At 37.5% G+C, this 20,306-nt stretch overlaps 1 non-coding gene across 1 annotated transcript; it reads right to left on the bottom strand.

Moving 5' to 3' along the window:
- Window positions 1–17,416: 17,416 nt before the first annotated feature.
- On the bottom strand, window positions 17,417–17,524 carry LOC148565844 (small nucleolar RNA R71). The gene has a single exon (XR_015884360.1). It is a non-coding gene; the product is annotated as a small nucleolar RNA R71 (small nucleolar RNA).
- Window positions 17,525–20,306: the final 2,782 nt, after the last annotated feature.

The following is a 20,306-nucleotide window of genomic DNA, read 5'->3' as shown; positions in this document are numbered from 1 at the left end:
CTTAGTGTTTCGAAGACAGTTTGAAGGTCGTCCATAAGGTTGCTTGGTTCTTCCATTTTCACTAGGATATCGTCGACATAGACCTCTACTGTCTTGTCGATGAGGTCATGGAAAACCTTGCTCATCAGTCTTTGGTAGGTGGCCTCCGTATTTTTTAATCCAAATGGCATTACTTTGAAACAATAAGTGCCTCCTGGTGTTATGAATGCTGTCTTTCCCTGATCGGGTCGGTGCATCAGAATCTGATTATAGCCGGAGTATGCATCCATGAAGCTGAGGAAACGATACCATGCCGCCGAATCTACCAAGGTGTTGATGTTTGGGAGGGGAAAAGAGTCTTTAGGACATGCTTTGTTCAGGTTGGAATAGTCGACACATATTCTCCATTTGCCACTAGCTTTCTTAACCAGTACGACATTGGACAGCCATGTCGAGTATTCGAGTTCTTTGATGAACCCGGCTTCAAGAAGTCCAGCCGTTTGCTTTGCGACCTCGTTAGCCCTTTCTTGGAACATCTTTCTTCGCCGCTGTGCTACTGGCTTTGCGTCTGGTCTGACGGCTAGCCGGTGAGACATGACTTCGGGATCTAAGCCCGGCATGTTTGACGGCGTCCATGCGAAGAGGTCGCCATTTGCCCTTATAACCTCCATAAGGGGGCCTTTGAGTTCGTTGGGTAAATTTTTGTTTACGAAGGTAAACAGTTCTGCCGACCTCCCTATTTGAAACTTCTCCATGTCTCCTTCCGGCTCTAGCCTTGGCTTGTCTTCTATTCTTACATCTAGATCGGCCAAGAACACGCCGGCCACCTTCTTGGATTCCTTCCTTAGGGAAAGACTGGCGTTGTCGCCTGCGACAGCTGCTTCCAAGTCTCCCCTAATGGAACCGATCGTTCCTTTGTCTGTCACGAACTTCATTGTTAGGAGTTTGGTGCAAATTACAGCTAAAAATTCGTTGATGGTTTTTCTTCCTAAAATGATGTTATAGGCCGTAGAGTCTCTGAGGACTACGAAGTCCGCTATTACCGACCTCCTAGCGTCACTAGCTCCAAGGCAGATTGGGAGTGAGATCATCCCGTCGGGCTTTATGTAGTTGTCGCCTAGCCCCATGACCCCGTGTTGGTGAGTCTTGAGGTCGGACTCCCTGAGTCCCACGGCGTCAAACACGTTTCTGAACAGGATATTGGAGTCTGCTCCAGTATCGACGAGAATTTGCCTGACCAACCCGGTTCCAACCATTGCCGTGATCACCATGGGAGGGTTCTCAGGGAGGTCGTGAAACCACTAGTCTTCTGGGCCGAAGGGTATCGTGGGAGGTCCTCCGTTTGTGGTGGTGGGACCTCCCGTCGAAATAGAGAGGATCCGGGTATCCTTTCTTGCTGCTAACTTAGATTTGGGGGGGGGGTATCTCGTCCGACCACGACGTTCACTACAAAAGTTGGAGGGTTGTCAGTGGCCCCTGCGGGTTCTTGTCTTGCCTTGACGGTACGGCTCCGATCTTCTTCTGAGCGCTCCCGTTCTCGTCTCCTTGGCTCCCGAATAAGTCGAGAGAACTCACTTAACTTTCCTTCCTGGATAGCCTGTTCCAAGGCATCTTTGAGGTCGAAACAGTCTTGGGTCTTGTGCCCGAAACCCTTGTGATAATCACAGTAAAGGTTCTTATTGCCTCCCGTTCTCTCTTTCAATGGTCTGCATCTGGACAGGATTCCCTTGTCTGTAATTTGCTGGTAAACTTCCACTATGGGCGCCGTGAGTGGCGTATAGTTTGTGAACCTTCTGACCCGCGGAGGTTGTCTGTGCTGCTTGGTTGGGGTTCCATCCTTGGGGGCCTCCTTGCATCTATCGACCTGAGGGACCTGCTGAGCTGAAGAGTTAAGGAGCTGCCGCTTATTGGCTGCTACAACCTGACTGACTTTTTCATCGTTGATGTATTCCTTACCCACGCTTTGAATTTCCTGCATGGTCCATACAGGCTTAGTTGTGATGTGCTTCCTAAAGTCCTCATTTAACAGGCCGTTTGTTAGGCATAGACTAGCGACTGAGTCCGTGAGGCCGTCGATCTCTAAGCACTCATCGTTGAATCTATCTAGGAACTTCCTGGTCGGCTCCCCGAGTTTTCGGGTAACCCCCAATAAGTTGATTGGGTGTTTCACCTTGGCTATGCGTGTCGTGAACCAAGCCAGGAAGCTCTGGGATATGTCTGCGAAAGCTGTGATGGATCTTTTGGGAGGGCGTTGAACCATCGGATTGCTAGGCCGGCCAGCGTTACGGGGAATGCCCGGCATCTAACCGCGTCGCCTACCCCTTCCAAGTTCATCCTTGCTTTAAAGGCTGTGATATGCTCCTGGGGGTCCTTGGTCCCATCGTACCTCATGTCCGTCGGCTTGTCGAAGTTTCTCGGGAGCCGGACCTTGAGGATCGATGGGTGAAAAGGAGTGGCCCCCATGATAATGGGGTCCTGTTGTTTCCTGTCTTTCCCCCTCTGGGATTCCCAGTGGCTTTCTGACCCGTTTCGGGTAGGTCGAGAAGTTGCTTGTGTGTGCGCCTCGTCGCGCCTTGTTAGGCTTCTTTCTTGGCTGTCGTGTGCTCGTGAGAGGGAGCGAGTGCGGGCGTGGGATTGGCTGATGCTGCCGCCTGAGTGGCTGACATCTTCGTGGGGTCGGCCCCTCGTCGCCAGCTCCCGCTCAAGGTTTTGTACTCTATGCCTGAGTTCTTGCATGAACTTGGCGCTGTCGGCCCTAGTCCCCCGAATGGACGTCTTTCGGGGGTCTTGGTGTACATTTGTTGGTTTGGCTGAACAGAGGACCTCTGCTGTTTGCCAGCGTGGGCTGTCGAACTTGTCCTACTCAGGCGGGCCCCGCCTCCTTCGTGGAGCTCCTCTGAAGAGAGGGGTCGCTACATGTATGCTCCGGGGTCCCCACAGACGGTGCCAATGTTTGTTACCTGATGATCTCGGGTACTCGACAGGTCGGGTGGTTAGGAGTAGAGAAGAGGAAGAGACCCTGAGCTGACGTGGAGCGAGGACTGATACGCGATGATGACGCCGGAAGCGGAGTGGTGTACGGGGGGTGGCCACCTGCAAGGACACTCCGACGATAAGTCAGAGTCCGTACGAAGAGATGGCCAAATTAGGTAAAAGTATGACGTACCTTGGGGGGAGAGTTGTCGTCTCCTCTTATATACTATGCTGGGCGGGCCTAGCAATGACCTGGCCCATTGGTTAAGGAGCTTATGAGCTGTCGTAATCCACGTGGGAGGGGCAGGTCGTCCCGGACTTCAGGTCGGGACTCTGGACGCTGCCCCGAGGATACCGGCCCGGACGATGGCATGGTTCATACGGATGGTAGGTCGGGCATGCCTTGGGTCGGGTATTAGGGGCCAACCCGTTGAACTCCTTTCTGCTGGAGGTTTGGGCCTGGGTTGGGGGTGGTGCCCCGACCCGGCGGCTAGTTGGGCTGGACTCGGCGGTCCGTAACACTAAGCATCAAGAAAGACAAGATCAAGGGATGACACACTTATTAAAAGTAAACTATCTATATCTATTCTATCTATTTCTATCTATCTATCTACTTGGTAAAAACAAATCAATTTTCAAGAGAACATATATACATAAAGGGATAAAACAATATGGCAATCAATATAATCCCATAAATCAATTTGAGTTCTAAAAAGAATATAATAACTTGTAGGATAAGAGGTCATAATAGGTGGAAACATAGAATTGAGCAATAGAACCCCTCACCGGATGTGTATTACTCTCTAATCGCTCAAGTGTCTAGGGTTGATTCACTCAATTCTCTTCTACTTTTCCTTTCTAAGACTTATTTTTCTTCTAACAATCAACAAATATTTAATGCATGCATACAAATATCATGAAGACTTTTTTAAGGGTTATAATGGGGTTAAGGTAAATGTAAGATTGTATTTGGTCAAACGGACTTGAGATTTAAACCTTTGATTAGCTTAAAATTCCACCTAACTTACAAAAACCTATTCAATTCTAATGAAAATCCTAACTACCCATTATTCACTTTTCACACACTCATGCATTTTCTCAATTAATATCACATATGCATTCATTTCTCAAACTTTTCTTTTTGGGATAACATTTGTTGCTTTTTTTATTTTTCTCTTTTTTTTCAAAAAACTAAATGCATATGGTTCAAGTATTTAATGCATGCATATGTACCCAATTTCCAAGGATTGTCAATAAACATCCAAAACATATTTTTCTTATCCACCAATGTTTTTCCTTTTCTCCCATACTTGAATGATGTAACACCCACTAGCCTTAGCTAATCAAAGATCCAAATCAAGGATATTTCTTGTTTTTCGCTTAGGGGTAGTGTTATGCTAAAGTTAAGAACAAATGGATTCAAAAGGCTCAAAATTGAGTAACAATAGTAAATACAAAGGGTAAGACAATTTGGGTAAGTGAGATCAAATAAAAAAATGACCTTAACCATATAAATGCATTGATACACCAAATATTGGACATAAAGAATCAAACAAGTCAAAGATTGCAATTAAAGAAAGAGAATAACACACAAGAATAAAGTAGTGGTTGAAATAATACAACCACACATTGAAGCTCAAATCTCACTTGGTTGTGTGTTCTAACTCTAATCTATGTTCAACAATTATTTTTCAAACAAGTTCAATAAAAAGTTCCAACTCAAATAATTGGGATGCTCTATAAAAAAATTGTCTTGAAAATTTTATTATTTTAACTAAGTTTATTATATATATATATGAATGATGTGGTTGGATGAAATACTAGAAATCAGTATTTTTCGGACAAATTTTGAGACGAAATTGAGATCAATTTCAAACAAATTAGAAACAAAATTTTTGTTTCAAACAAAATTGAGACGAATTTTTTTGTCCCAAAAATACTTGTTACTAATTTACATTTTGTCTGAATTTTTTTCAGACAATTCTGTGACAGATTTTGAATAGGAATTTATCTGCTAGGTTTCTGACTATTATGATACATTTTAGACAGATTAGCCAACATAATGACAATGTATTTCGAACAAATTTCAAACGTAAAAATATTTTATTTTAGACAAATTTTAAACAAAAAATATACTTCATTGCAAACAAATTTCTAACGAATTTAGGCAAATATAATAGATTTTTTTTGAACAAATTTTTTACAAATTAAATATTTTTTCAATTAAATTTCAGACAAATTTAATTTAATATAATTTACGTATTTAAAACAAATCTTATACAAAACAAAAAATTATTTTCACATAAATTTTCTACAAATTTAATATAATATTTCAAACAATTTTCATATAAAATAATTTGCTATTTAATATATAAATATTTTAGAAAATAAATTGTATACGATCTGCTTTCTATAGTAAGACCATTATAATAAACAAATTTTTCATATTACATAATTGAAATTATAAACACATAATAAAGTCACGAAAAAATTAATTACAATAAAAGACTTAAAAAATTATTTATTATTAAAATACTTTTGTCCATAAATGTAATCAAACTAAAATAAAAAAAATAATTAAACTAAAATAAAGAAAGCCTTTAAAAAGGTCACAAATCATGAATAAATTAAAATGTACTAACCAATTCAACTAAAACTTTCTTAATCTAAATCAGAAAAAACATATGCTCTACACATTAATCACTCATGTTATCATCCTTTGTTGTATTATCCATTGAAATTGTACTCTTTGGCTTTTTACAATGAAGCAAAGCTACAGAACTGTACTTGATTGATTCTGTTGTAGATATCTCGAAATGTATTTACACAGCACGACTCAAAACCACGATGAAACAAAGCCTCCTTCTGATCCAATAGGTTTGTCAAAAAGCTTAACATCCATATTCACATTCTAATACTTCCTTCTTTCTATTTGCTATCATAAACCAGGTTCATGAGCCCAAAAAAAAATCTGGATCCAGACAAAAAAGAGAAAAATCTTGGATTTCTGTAATTGCTATATGCCAATTGACAAAGCAAGCTTGTATTGACTTGAACAAAAAAATGATGACCGGCAAAAGCCAACATTTATCATCTTCCCTACAAGACAATGCATCCAAACTTGAAAACAAGGACCAACATAAAATTTACTAGAAGCAAAGTAGAAAGTCCATCTTAAAGTAGTTTCTTAGAGGAGTAAATAAACGGAGTTATTAAAGTTTTCCTTTTTCAATCACAAAGCCAGTACTTTATCTGTGATAACTCAAAACTCCATTGACAAAAAATTATGAGGGACATCCAGCGGTTATTGGCAAGTGGTGGACTACTGGAAAGAGATAGATAGAAGCTACAGATCCAAATTACCGTGGATGGGATGATAAACCCCAATTTTGTGGTTTATCTTGTGTTGAATTTGGTAGGTTTTATCAACTTATCTCATATTTATTCAATGAAATAGCATGCTTTTGTAATTTTCCTTAAATTTGTGCTTAAGAGTGAAAACATATTTTTTAGACCTTAAAATAGCTAATCTAATTCACTTTAATTAAATTCGATACCTTGATATGTTTGTTGAGTGATTTCAGGTTCATAAGGCAAGGATTGGATGGAAGAAGTGAAGAGAAAAGCATGCAAAATGGAGAATTCATGAAGAAATGAGCATTTGGAGGATTCATGGCCACGCGCACGCGTACGCGTGAGAGAGAACTTTGTCAAGGCCACGCACACGCGTCATCTACGCGTATGCATGAGGAGGAAATCTGCCAGCGACGCGCACGCGTCATCCACGTGTACGCATGATAAGGGAATTTGACAAGCGACATGCACGCGTCGACCACGCGCACGCGTGACGTTGGTCACGTGACCTCATTAAAGTGAAGACGGTGGGGGCAATTTCTGAGCTTTCCAGGCCCAAATCCAACTCATTTATGAGGCTATTTAATGCAAAATTCAAGATTCGACAAAGCGGGAGCAATTAGATTAGGTTAGTACCATGCTTTAGGTAGTTTTCTAGAGAGAGAAGCTCCCTCTTCTCTCTAGAATTAGGGTAGAGTTAGGTTAATCTCTCTTAGATCTAGGTTTTAATTATTGTTTTCATCTAGTTTTCTTTGTAATTTCTTGTTTCTACACCCTTGTTCTCTTAGTTCCTTTTACTAATTTCTCTTTTATGTCATTTTTATGTTTATGAACACTCTTGTCAATTTCAATCTCCTTTAATACAATTTGAGGTATTTCATGTTTAATGTGCTTTCTTTAGTTGTTATTGTTGATTCCTTGCATTGGGTAGTTGTAGAATTTATATTTCTTGCAATTTTACTATGATTTTCTTTTATGCCTTCCAAGTGTTTGATAAAATGTTTAGTTAGATTTTAGAGTAGCTTTTGAGCATTCTTGGCTTGGAAAGAGAAATTAGGCAATCTTGAGTCATTAATACCCAACTTATGTTGGTGATCTAGAGTTATTAGTTAATATTATTTCCATTGACTCTAATCTTTTACTAATTCAATTAGTGAGTTGATTAGGACTTTTGGATTGAGATTAACTAGTCTTATTTGACTTTCTTCCTATGTTGAAGATAACATTGTACCTTCTTCCGATGTTGAAGATGACTTAATAAGATTAGCTCTTGTTAATTATTGTATTATGATTAATGACTAGGATAGAAAGCCTAGATTCTCAATCTTTACCATGAATGTCTCTCTTTAATATTTGTTATCTTTAGTTGCTTTATTTACTTTCTTGTCATTTAAATTCCTTGTCATTTAATTTCTTGCTTTTTTATCAACCCAACCCCCTTGAAACTCATAACCAATAATTGAGCACTCGATTGTGATTCCTAGGGAGAACGACCCGGGACTAATACTCTCGGTTATTTTTATTTGGTTGGACTTGTGACAACCAAAACTAAACTTTGATCGAGGATTGGTTGTTGGTCTAGACTATACTTGCAACGAAGTGATCCAATTTATTGAGAAATTCTATATCAACATAAAAATCCTTCTTTCATGGGACCTTGGGAATTTGGCATCTCAAATATTGCTATATGTTAAAATGTCTATAGTGGACAAATGAAAATGACATCAATTTACTCAAACCATGCTTGCATCAGTACTGCCATAAGGTTTAGTGATCATTGGTCTTCAGCTAGTGCCTAAAGGTTTATCTAAGGATTATTCTTTATCTAATATAACATGTTATTCATTGGAACCTATATAAATTTTGAATACTTCGAAGGATTAGCTATAGTAAAAGTTTTTAAGATTAATTATAGATAAATTTAGGATAGAATTAACATTTTTTTAAAATGCGTCTCAAATCTGTCTGAAGTTATTGTGCATATTCAGATGGAATACGAACGAATTATAGTTTTTGTCCAAACTGTGTTGTTAATCTATATGAAAATTTTGGCGCTATCCAAAAAAAATTTGGCACCGAAATTTGGGACAAAATTTAGACAAATTTAGGACAGAATATATTCTTCCAAAACCTCCACTAAAAGTTGTTCAACATTTATCTCAAATTTGTCCGAAATTAAAAAGTCATTCAGGCGGAATTTTTTGTCTGAAAAATCCCTATTTCTAGTAGTCGAAAATTAAAATCCTAAGTTCTTTTCCTATTTTCTATCGTTCCAAATCATCATGTACATCTAGGAAAATGAACTAGGTCCTATTATCCACATTATCCAATCACAACAAAAATTTATATAATATATATATATATATATATATATATATATATATATATATATATGATGGGTGAGCATCTTTTCTATATTTTATGAGATTTCAGTGATTGAGGCCTGTTTGGATGCTACTTTGATGTGCATTGTCGTTTTATTGATTTCAAAAAAATTTTGAACGACTTTGACAGAGTTTGTGCAGAAGAAAAAGAAAAAAATTGGATTCTGTTGAGCTAGCGCTAAACGCCGCTACCTGGCGTTTACCGCCAGGCACCTCGTATCTCGTGCAAGCCTTCTATTGAGTTGGCGATAAACGCCACGACCCGACATTTAGCGCCAGATGCCTCGTAACCAGTGCCAAGACCACACGCTAGTGGTGTTAAACGCCAAGCCTGCCGTTTAGCGCCAAGAAGACAACAATGCCACAAATCTTTTTTGCCTCAGCGGCGCTAAATGCCGAGCCTGTTGTTTAGCGCCAGTAGCGCGTATTTGGAATTGGAAGAATGACTCGTAGCTTTAGTTTTATTTATTTATTTTCTTTTCTTTTCATTATTATTAAAACAAAACATGATTTTTTAGGGTTTAGATTTTATTAATTTTATTTTATTTTCAAATCAATTAGGTTAGATATAAAAAGGAGAAAAGATCCAGCCCTTCGGACTTTTTCTCTTCTCTCTTCCTCATTCCGCACTTTACACACTTTTGGAACCCTAGTTTTTCTCTGAGCCATGAGCAACTAAACCTCCTTAGTTAAGGTTAGGAGCTCTATTTATTTTAATAGATTAACACTATTGTCATTCTACTTTGATTAATGTATTGATTTAAATTCAAGTATTACTTTCTTTCTTCATCTTAAGAATTAGAGTATATTAGAAGATAACTTTTTTTCTACTTGAATTCTTGTTGAATCTTGAAAAAGTTAACTCACTTGAATAACAACTTGAAAGTAATTCCTCATAATTCTCTAATTACTTGGACTTAACGTGATACGTGATATATAAACACCTTATCTTTGAGTATTTAGGGTTTGTGTGGCTAATAAGCTAGAATTGGACTTAACCCTTTAATCTAAATTAAGTAACCAAAGAATTGGCGGTTGATTAAGTTAGAGGAGATTAAATCACTAAGGAATTAGGGTTTAATCAATTAAAGCTTGCCATGAATCGAATCTTGCATGATTAAAGTAGTTGGTAAGAATTGTTAATCTGAAAAAATAAATATCTTTGAAGCCTTAACTGTTTTCCCATATAATCTTCACAAGCCATTTACTGTTTGCTTTCTTAATTTCTCTTAATACTGTTTAATGCATTTGAACCCAAAACACTTATTTGTGCTTGTCTGACTAAGCAAATCACTCAATTATTGTTTATTGAATCATCAATCCTCGTGGGATCGACCCTCACTCACCTGAGGTATTAGTTGGTATGACCTGGTGCACTTGCCAGTTAGTTTGTGGTTTTCAAAATCCGCAATCAAGTTTTTGGTGCCGTTGCCGGAGATTGACTGTGATTGACAACTACCCGTTGTTTAATTGTCTAGATTAGACATTCTTTGCTTTAATTTTTGTTTAATCTTCTTCTCTATATTTTTTCGAAAATTTTGCTTTAATTTGTTTAAAATTTTTCTTTTAATTTTCGAAAGTAGGATTTTTTTTGTTTCCTCTTTAGTGTTATTCATTTTATTTTTCTTATTTTCCTTTATTATTTTTGAAAAATTTCACTCCTTTTTATTTCTAATTTTCAAAAATTTAACTTAATTTATTTATTTTGTTTTGTTTTATCTTTTTTACTCAAATTACCTCATTGGGAATTCTCTTCACTCTGACATAGAGATTCTCACTTTTTCTTGTTCTCTGTTTGTTTATGAGTAGGAACATGAACAAAGAACCTCTTCTTGAATTTAATTTGATCCTGATATTGAAAAGACTTTAAGAAGGCATTTACGATAGACCTTACAAAGCTGTTAAAAATCTCAAGGATAATTTTGAGAAAAAATTTGAAGAAGTTAATTAGTATGGAGATGAACAACAACAATGTTTCTATTCTTAATACTCCTCATGCTCCTAATGTATCTAAGCAACCTCGAAGGGCACTTGGCTCATACATTGCTCCTAGTTCAACCTTCTATGGCAATAGTATTGTTGTACCCCCTGTGGCTGCTAACAACTTTGAGTTGAAGTCTCAGCTCATCACTTTGGTGAGGTAATACTCAAATTGACCCTGAAATTTGACCCCTGACTCAAGTTAGCCCTCAAGGTTTTAATTGACTCTAATTGTACCCTGAAATTTGATATGCACCTCAATTTGGCCCTTATATCGTTTTCCGTCACCGGAGAGCTGACCTGTCAATTTTAAATGACACCTGGCAATCTCAAAACGACGCCGTTTTACTGTTGGCGCCGAAATCTTTAGAAACAACGTCATTGGCATGAGAAAGGGGTTAAATGAAAAATCCAAACATTAACCACTTCAAAAGTGAAACCCAATTGACCCTTTCTCTTCCTCCTCTTCCCCTCGTAAACGTTCCCGTCAGAGAAGCACCATGGGTGTCACAATAATGGAGGTTTGAACCTTTTCTTACTTGTTTCGCCCCCCATTGTGAAGATTAATTACCTAGGAGTCACCATCTCTTCAAAAACAGGTTAGTAACAAAATCGCTGCTCTCAACTACCATGTTCTGTTTTTCTCAAAATGTTGGTTGTGGGTTATTTTTCATTTTTTTCACTCTACTTCATCTGTGAAACTTTGGGAGAATGTGGTTGATTATGGTTGTTGATGATGACAGAATTTTTGTATGTTAGGGTTTAATTTTTTTGCATGTATGTGGCTGTGATCAACTGAATCGTTCAATTCTTTGTCCGTTTAAGCAGTCTTTGATTCTTCATGTTCCATTTTAAAATAACAATTTTACTCCTTCATTTCCCATTTTAATTTAATTATTGACTGGGTAATTTCTTGTAAAAATAAAGTATTTTCTGTGCTGAACATCATCTACATCAATGACCACCATGAGTGTTTTATTATACATCTGAAATTAAGTGATAATCATGAACTGAACAACTTGATTTTCCTTAGACATTGACATTAGTACTATGGCTTGGAGGTGTCGTAGATGGTCATATTCAAGATTTTAGTGCATTTTGAGCATTTTAAATATAAAGAATTCACATGTACTTACTGTGGTACGAGAGGGCATACAAAGAGGAGTTGCGCTCATAGAAAAGCTGATGACCTTGCTAGTGCCCTTGTTAATGCAGCAGTGGCTGTTGTTGCCAAAAAAAAAAGGTTCTAAGGCTGGAGAGACTACAGATCCAGCAAATGCTGCTACTACTGACACCCAATCTGCTGAGATTAATGAAAATGCTCCATTAGCACTAGGACAAGCTGTTGATGATGCAAATGCTTCAGAGATTGTACTCCCCCAACCCACTTACTCACAGCCAAAAAATTAGGAACAGGTAGTGATTGGTTTCTAATATTTGATTAACTGTTAACTGGTTTGTATTGGTTTATAAAACACAAGTAAATGTTGGGTAGATCCAATTAATTGATACTATTTGATAATATATTGATTGGTTTTTATTGGGTTGTATTGGTCACTAAGTCTGTTAATAATTTCACTAGGTCCCTCCATCAGACCCACATCCACCTCCACAACAGGTGACAAGGCCTGCAAGCTGCAATCTAAAAGGAAAACAACTTCAAAGGTGGATCCAATGCAAGGAGCAAGTTCTGGCACAGCTGCACGCTTGGCAGAGTTTATGACATTCGTCCCTATCCCGGACTTCAAACCACCAACAACAAAATAGAAAACGATTTGCAATGTTGACTAGAAGTTGTGTAGAACATATTTTGTAGAGAGCATTTGATCAAACTATGCTCTTTTGATATTTTGTTACTATGTTATGTAGAGTAATCTGTTTTGGTTTAGGATATTTTGAAACTATGTTATCTAGGATATTTAAAGTATGATACAGATACTGCTATTGCTAATGCTGTGATATTGATAATGATTAATGACTATGAATTACTTAATGAATTACTTATTCGTAGGTCCTCTATCAAGTGCAAGAACCACAAAAGGTTCTATTAGATTTTCTTTTGTCATAACATCTCATCTATTTTTGTTTTCATGGGAACAAAGAAGATAATCATTGAGAGTCGAAGTTATTATTTTGTATTCAATGTTTTCACAAATGAACTATATATACACTTAAATTTATTCACTAATGGAAGTGCATACTACATATATAGTTATTAGAGCCAGCTCCTGATCTTGTCTTTATATACAGACTCATAACAGTTTGACCAATTTGATCAAACTATGCTCTTTTGATACTTATTTGGTCATAAGTTATACCTCATCTTTTATATAATCTCAGTTTTAAAGAATTTTTACAGGATATATCATTACCAAGAGAACATAAAATTTCATTTCTATTTTGTCATTAAATACATAACAATGCTTCATTCACATAAAGATATCACAGTTGCATATATTTCATCCCACCTAATCCATAAGCTACAATCACAATTCTAAAAATAATAACAAACACAGACAACATAATATTCCACATTTTTAATATTCTAATTTCAGCTTCAACTGCACTAATTTTCCATTTCAGAGATATTTTTCAATGGTCTTCACTAACTAAACTTTTATTTCTGCCAACTATGGCTTTTTCTTCTTCAACATCTGCCCATTTAAAAAAATCGCACCATCTCTTATCGGTAGTCTACAACACCAAAAAATCCAAAAAAAAAATGAGAGGAAAAACAACTACAAAACCAACAAGAATTTGAGAAATAAGACACACAATCAACTTGCAACAATTCAACCAACTCATATTATAGTTAGAGCATCCATAGAATGGTCTTTTTGGATTGGAATTCGTCCCAGACCACTGAAGAATAGGACGCAACCCACAACTACACCAATGCGGAACCTTCCCACCTCTGTCACGGTGTGCGTTCTTCACCCAGCCACCATGCGAACGAGCTCTACTAGAGCTACCTGAGCCTTAGCTACTGCTCCCCAACATTCTTCTCAACTCTTGGAGACACTCTTGCGATTTGGGGAAATTGGGACTTCTAGATTTTATTTGAAATTTTTAGGGGTTAAATTGATGCCTTCAAATATTTTTCCACGTCATCTAACTGATAGGGTGCCAGGTGTCAACCAAAATTGTTAGGTCAGCTTTTCGGTGACGGATAACGACGGAAGGGCCAAATTGAGGCATGAGCCAAAATTTAAGGGTACAATTAGAGTCAATTGAAATCTTGAGGGCTAAATTGAGTGGGGGTCGAATTTCAAGGGCCAATTTGAGTATTAACTCTACTTTGGTGCAACAAATTGTCAGTTTCATGGACTCCCGCAGGAAGACTGATGAGCGGATAATTTATACGCTTTTTGGCATTGTTTTTACATAGTTTTTAGCATGATTTGGTTAGTTTTTAGTATATTTTTATTAGTTTTTAAATAAAAATCATATTTCTGGACTTTACTATGAGTTTGTGTATTTTTCTGTGATTTCAGGTAATTTCTGGCTGAAATTGAGGGACCTGAGCAAAAATCTGATTCAGGTTGAAGAAGGACTGCAGATGTTGTTGGATTCTGACCTCCCTTCACTCAAAGTGGATTTTATGGAGCTACAAAACTCCAAATGGAGCTCTCTCAATTGCTTTGGAAAGTAGACATCCAGGGCTTTCCAGCAATATATAATAGTTCATACTTTGAATAAGGATAGACGACCTAAATTGGCGTTCAACTCCAGTTCTATGCTGCATTCTGGAGTCAAACGCCAGAAACAGGTTGCAAAGTGGAGTTAAACGCCAGAAACAGGTTACAAACTGGCGTTCAACTCCAAGAGAAGCCTCTACACGTGTAAAGCTCAATGCTCAGCCCAAGAACACACCATGTGGGCCCCAGAAGTAGATTTCTGCATCATTTACTTATCTCTGTAAACCCTAGTAACTAGTTTAGTATAAATAGGACTTTTTACTATTGTATTTACATCTTTAGTTTCATCTTTAGATCACGTTTGGGGGCTGGCCATTCGGCCATGCCTGAACATTTATCACTTGTGTATTTTCAACGGTAGAGTTTCTACACACCATAGATTAAGGTGTGGAGCTCTGCTGTTCCTCAAAGATTAATGCAAAGTACTACTATTTTTCTATTCAATTCAACTTATTCCGCTTCTAAGATATTCGTTCGCACTTCAATATGATGGATATGATGATCATGACAGTCATCATCATTCTCAACTTATGAACGCGTGCCTGACAACCACTTCTGTTCTACCTTAGATTGAATGGATATCTCTTGGATATCTAATACAGGGGACCAAGTCCGAGTTATTAGTGTCTTCGTGGTATAAGTTAGAACCCATGGACGGCCATTCTTGAGAATCCGAAAAGTCTAAACCTTGTCTGTGGTATTCCGAGTAGGATTCAGGGATTGAATGACTATGACGAGCTTCAAACTCGCGAGTGCTGGGCGTAGTGACAGACGCAAAAGGATCAATGGATCCTATTCCAGTATGATCGAGAACCGACAGATGATTAGCCATGCAGTGACAGCGCATTGGACTATTTTCACTGAGAGGACAGGTGGCCATTGACAATGGTGATGCCTAACATATAGCTTGCCATGGAAAGGAGTAGGAAGGATTGGATGAAGACAGCAGGAAAGCAGAGGTTCAAAGGGACGAAAGCATCTCTATACGCTTATCTGAAATTCTCACCAATGAATTACATAAGTACCACTATCCTATTTTATATTTTATTTATCTTTTACTTATCAATTCATAAAATTAGTTGAATCCGCCTGACTGAGATTTACAAGGTGACCATAGCTTGCTTCAAGCCGACAATCTCTGTGGGATCGACCCTTACTCACGTAAGGTTTATTACTTGGATGACCCAGTGCACTTGCTGGTTAGTTTTACAAAGTTGTGAAACATAATTAAGAACATGAATGTGCGTATTGAGTTTTTAGCGCCGTTACCAAGGAAGGAATAATCACGATTTCGCACGTGCGTATTGTGTCTTTCCTTGTTTTTCATATGCATTTTTGCATTCATAGTGTCTAAGCATTGAAAATTTCTAAGTTTGGTGTCTTGCATGTTTTTCTTTTCTTAAAAATTTTCAAAAATAAGTCTTGATGTTCATCTTGATCTTCAAAGTGTTCTTGGTGTTCATCTTGACATTCATAGTGTTCTTGCATGCATCACATGTTTTGATCCAAATTTTCATGCATTGAGTCTTTTTTATGTTTTTCTCTCTCATCATTAAAATTCAAAAAAATCAAAAATATATCTTTCCCTTTTTCACTCATCAAATTCGAAAATTTGAGTTGACTTTTTCAAAAATTTTTAAAATCTAGTTGTTTCTTATGAGTCAAATCAAATTTTCAATTTAAAAATTCTATCTTTTTCAAATCTTTTTCAAAAATCAAATCTTTTTCATTTTTCTTTCATAATTTTCGAAACTTTCAAATTGATTTTCAAAAATCTTTTTCTTATTTTCATTTCATATTTTCGAAATTAATACTAACAATTAATGTTATTGATTCAAAATTTTTAAGTTTGTTACTTGCCTAGTAAGAAAGATTCAACCTTTAAACTCTAGAACCATATCTTTTTAGTTTCTTGTTAGTCAAGTAATCAACTTTGATTTTCAAAATCAAATCTTTTTAATTTTCTCTTCAAATCCTTTTCAAAATGATTTTCAATCATATCTCTCAATCATATCTTTTTCAAAATCAATTTCAAAATCTTTTCTAACTTCCTATCTTTTTCAAATTGACTTTCAAATCTTTTTCAATCAATCTTATCTTTTTGTTTCAATCATATCTTTTTCAAAACTACTTAACTAATTCTCTCTCTCTAATTTTCGAAAATCCCTTCCCTCTTTTTTTAAATTCCTTTTTAATTAATTAATTGTTTTAAATTTAATTTAATTTCATTTTTCTTTTTAATTTTCGAATTTTAATTCTAATTTTAATTAAAAACAAAAATATTTTTCTTTTCTTTCTATTTAATTTTCGAAATTCTCCCCCTCATCTCTTTCTAATTATTTTATTTATTTACTAACACTTCTCTTCCACCCAAAATTCGAACACCATCTTCCTCTCTTTGTTCGAGTTTTTCTCTTCTCCTTCTTACATTTTTCTCTTCTTATACTCACATAAAGGAATCTCTATACTATGACATAGAGGATTCCATATTTTTTTTTCTGTTTTCTTCTTTTTCATATGAGCAGGAACAAGGATAAGAACATTCTTGTTGAAGCTGATCCTGAACCTGAAAGGACTCTGAAGAGGAAGCTAAGGAAAGCCAAAGCACAACTCTCTAGAGAAAATCTGACAGAAATTTTTGAAAAAGAAGACAACATGGCCGAAAATAATAACAATGCAAGGAAGATGCTTGGTGACTTTACTGCACCAAATTCCAATTTACATGGAAGAAGCATCTCAATTCCTGCCATTGGAGCAAACAACTTTGAGCTTAAACCTCAATTAGTTTCTCTGATGCAACAAAACTGCAAGTTTCATGGACTTCCATCAGAAGATCCTTTTCAGTTCTTAACTGAATTCTTGCAGATCTGTGATAATGTTAAGACTAATGGGGTTGATCCCAAGGTCTACAGGCTTATACTTTTCCCATTTGCTGTAAGAGACAGAGCTAGAGTATGGTTGGACTCTCAACCTAAAGATAGCCTGAACTCTTGGGATAAGCTGGTCATGGATTTCTTAGCCAAGTTCTTAGCTCCTCAAAAGCTTAGTAAGCTTAGAGTGGATGTTCAAACCTTCAGATAGAAGGAAGGTGAATCCCTCTATGAAGCTTGGAAGAGATACAAGGAACTGACCAAAAAGTGTCCTTCTGACATGCTTTCAAAATGGACCATCCTGGATATATTCTATGATGGTCTGTCTGAGCTATCAAAGATGTCATTGGACCATTCTGCAGGTGGATCCATTCATCTAAAGAAAATGCATACAGAAGCTCAAGAGCTCATTTACATGCTTGCAAATAACCAGTTCATGTATACTTCTGAAAGGAATCTTGTGAGTAATAGGACGCCTATGAAGAAGGGAGTTCTTGAAATTGATACTCTGAATGCCATATTGGCTCAGAACAAAATATTGACTCAGCAAGTCAATATGATTTCTCAGAGTCTGAATGGAATGCAAGCTGCATCCAACAGTACTCAAGAGGCATCTTCTGAGGAAGAAGCTTATGATCCTGAGAACCCTGCAATAGCAGAGGTGAATTACATGGGTGAACCCTATGGAAACACCTATAATCCCTCATGGAGAAATCACCCAAATCTCTCATGGAAGGATCAACAAAAACCTCAACAAGGCTTTAATAATGGTGGAAGAAACAGGTTTAGCAATAGCAAGCCTTTTCCATCATCCACTCAGCAAAAGACAGAGAGTTCTGAGCAGACCCCATCTAGCTTGGCAAACATAGTCTCTGATCTATCTAAGGCCACTCTAAGTTTTATGAATGAAACAAGGTCCTACATTAGAAAATTGGAAGCACAAGTGGGCCAGCTGAGTAAAAGAATCATTGAAATCCCTACTAGTACTCTCCCAAGCAATACAGAAGAAAATCCAAAAGGAGAGTGCAAGACCATTGAATTGATCATCATGGCCGAACCTACAAGGGAGGGAGAGGACGTGAACCCCAGTGAGGAAGACCTCCTGGGACATCCAGAGATCAATAAGGAGTCTCCCTCTAAGGAATCAAAGGAATCTGAGGCTCATCTAGAGACCATAGAGATTCTATTAAACCTCCTTATGCCATTCATGAGCTCTGATGAATATTCTTCTTCTGAAGAGAATGAAGATGTTACTGAAGAGCAAGTTGCCAAGAACCTTGGTGCAATCATGAAGCTGAATACCAAATTATTTGGTAATGAGACTTGGGAAGATGAGCCTCCCTTGCTCACCAATGAACTGAGTGATCTGGATCAACTGAGATTGCCTCAGAAGAAACAGGATCCTGGAAAGTTCTTAATACCTTGTACCATAGGCACCATGACCTTTGAGAAGGCTCTATGTGACCTTGGGTCAGGGATAAACCTCATGCCACTCTCTGTAATGGAGAAACTGGAAATCTTTGAGGTGCAAGCTACCAGAATCTCATTAGAGATGGCAGACAACTCAAGAAAACAGGCTTATGGACAAGTAGAGGACGTGTTAGTAAAGGTTGAAGGCCTTTACATCCCTGCTGATTTCATAATCCTAGACACTGGAAAGGATGAGGATGAATCCATCATCCTTGGAAGACCCTTCCTAGCCACAACAAGAGCTGTGATTGATGTGGACAGGGGAGAGTTGGTCCTTCAACTGAATGAGGACTACTGATGAGCGGATAATTTATACGCTTTTTGGCATTGTTTTTAGTATGTTTTTAGTATATTTTAATTAGTTTTATTATATTTTTATTAGTTTTTATTTAAAAATCACATTTCTGGACTTTAGTATGAGTTTGTGCATTTTTCTGTGATTTCAGGTATTTTCTGGCTGAAATTGAGGGACCTGAGCAAAAATCTGATTCAGAGGCTGAAAAAGGACTGCAGATGCTGTTGGATTCTGACCTCCCTGCACTCAAAGTGGATTTTTTGGAGCTACTAAAGCCCAATTGGCGCGCTCTCAATTGAGTTGGAAAGTAGACATCCTGGGCTTTCCAGCAATATATAATAGTTTATACTTTGCCTAAGCTTTAATGGCCCAAACAGGCGTACCAAGTCAGCTCAAGAATTCTGGCGTTTAACTCCAAAACTGGCACAAAAGCTGGAGTTAAACGCCCAAACTGGCACAAAAGCTGGCATTTAACTCCAAGAAAAGTCTCTACACATGGAAGCTTCAATGCTCAGCCCAAGCACACACCAAGTGGGCCTGGAAGAAGATTTCTGCATTAATTACTGATTTCTGTAACCCTAGGCTACTAGTTTTCTATAAATAGGACCTTTTGCTATTGTATTTTTCATCTTGGGACGTTTAGTACTTAGACCTTTGAGGCTGGCCATTCGGCCATGCTTACACTATTTGTTCTTATGTATTTTCAACGGTGAAGTTTCTACACACCATAGATTAAGGTGTGGAGCTCTGCTGTTCTTCATGAATTAATACAAAGTACTATTGTTTTTCTATTCAACTCGAGTCTATTTCTTCTCCAAGATATTCATTCGTTCTTCAACTTGATGAATGTGATGATCCGTGACACTCATCATTATTCTCACCTATGAACATGTGCCTGACAACCACCTCTGTTCTACTAGTAATGGCTTGAATGCGTATCTCTTGGGTTTCTAATCGAGGATTGGAATCTTCGTGGTATAGGCTAGAATTATTGGTGGCCATTCCTGAGATCCGGAACGTCTAAACCTTGTCTGTGGTATTCCGAGTAGGATCTGGGAAGGGATGACTATGACAAGCTTCAAACTCGCGATTGTGGGGCGTGTGACAGACGCAAAAGGATCAATGGATCCTATTCCGACATGATTGAGAACCGACAGCTGATTAGCCGATGTTGTGACAGAGCATCAGGACCATTTTCACTGAGAGGACGGGATGTAGCCATTGACAACAGTGATTCCCAACATAAAGCTTGCCATGGAAAGGAGTATGAATGATTGGAAGAAGGCAATAGGAAAGCAGAGGT

This window comes from Arachis ipaensis, chromosome B5 (assembly GCF_059453495.1).
Source record: "Arachis ipaensis isolate K30076 ecotype BB chromosome B5, ASM5945349v1, whole genome shotgun sequence".
In the NCBI taxonomy this organism is placed as follows: domain Eukaryota; kingdom Viridiplantae; phylum Streptophyta; class Magnoliopsida; order Fabales; family Fabaceae; genus Arachis; species Arachis ipaensis.
This window is presented reverse-complemented; position numbering and strand designations above follow the sequence as displayed.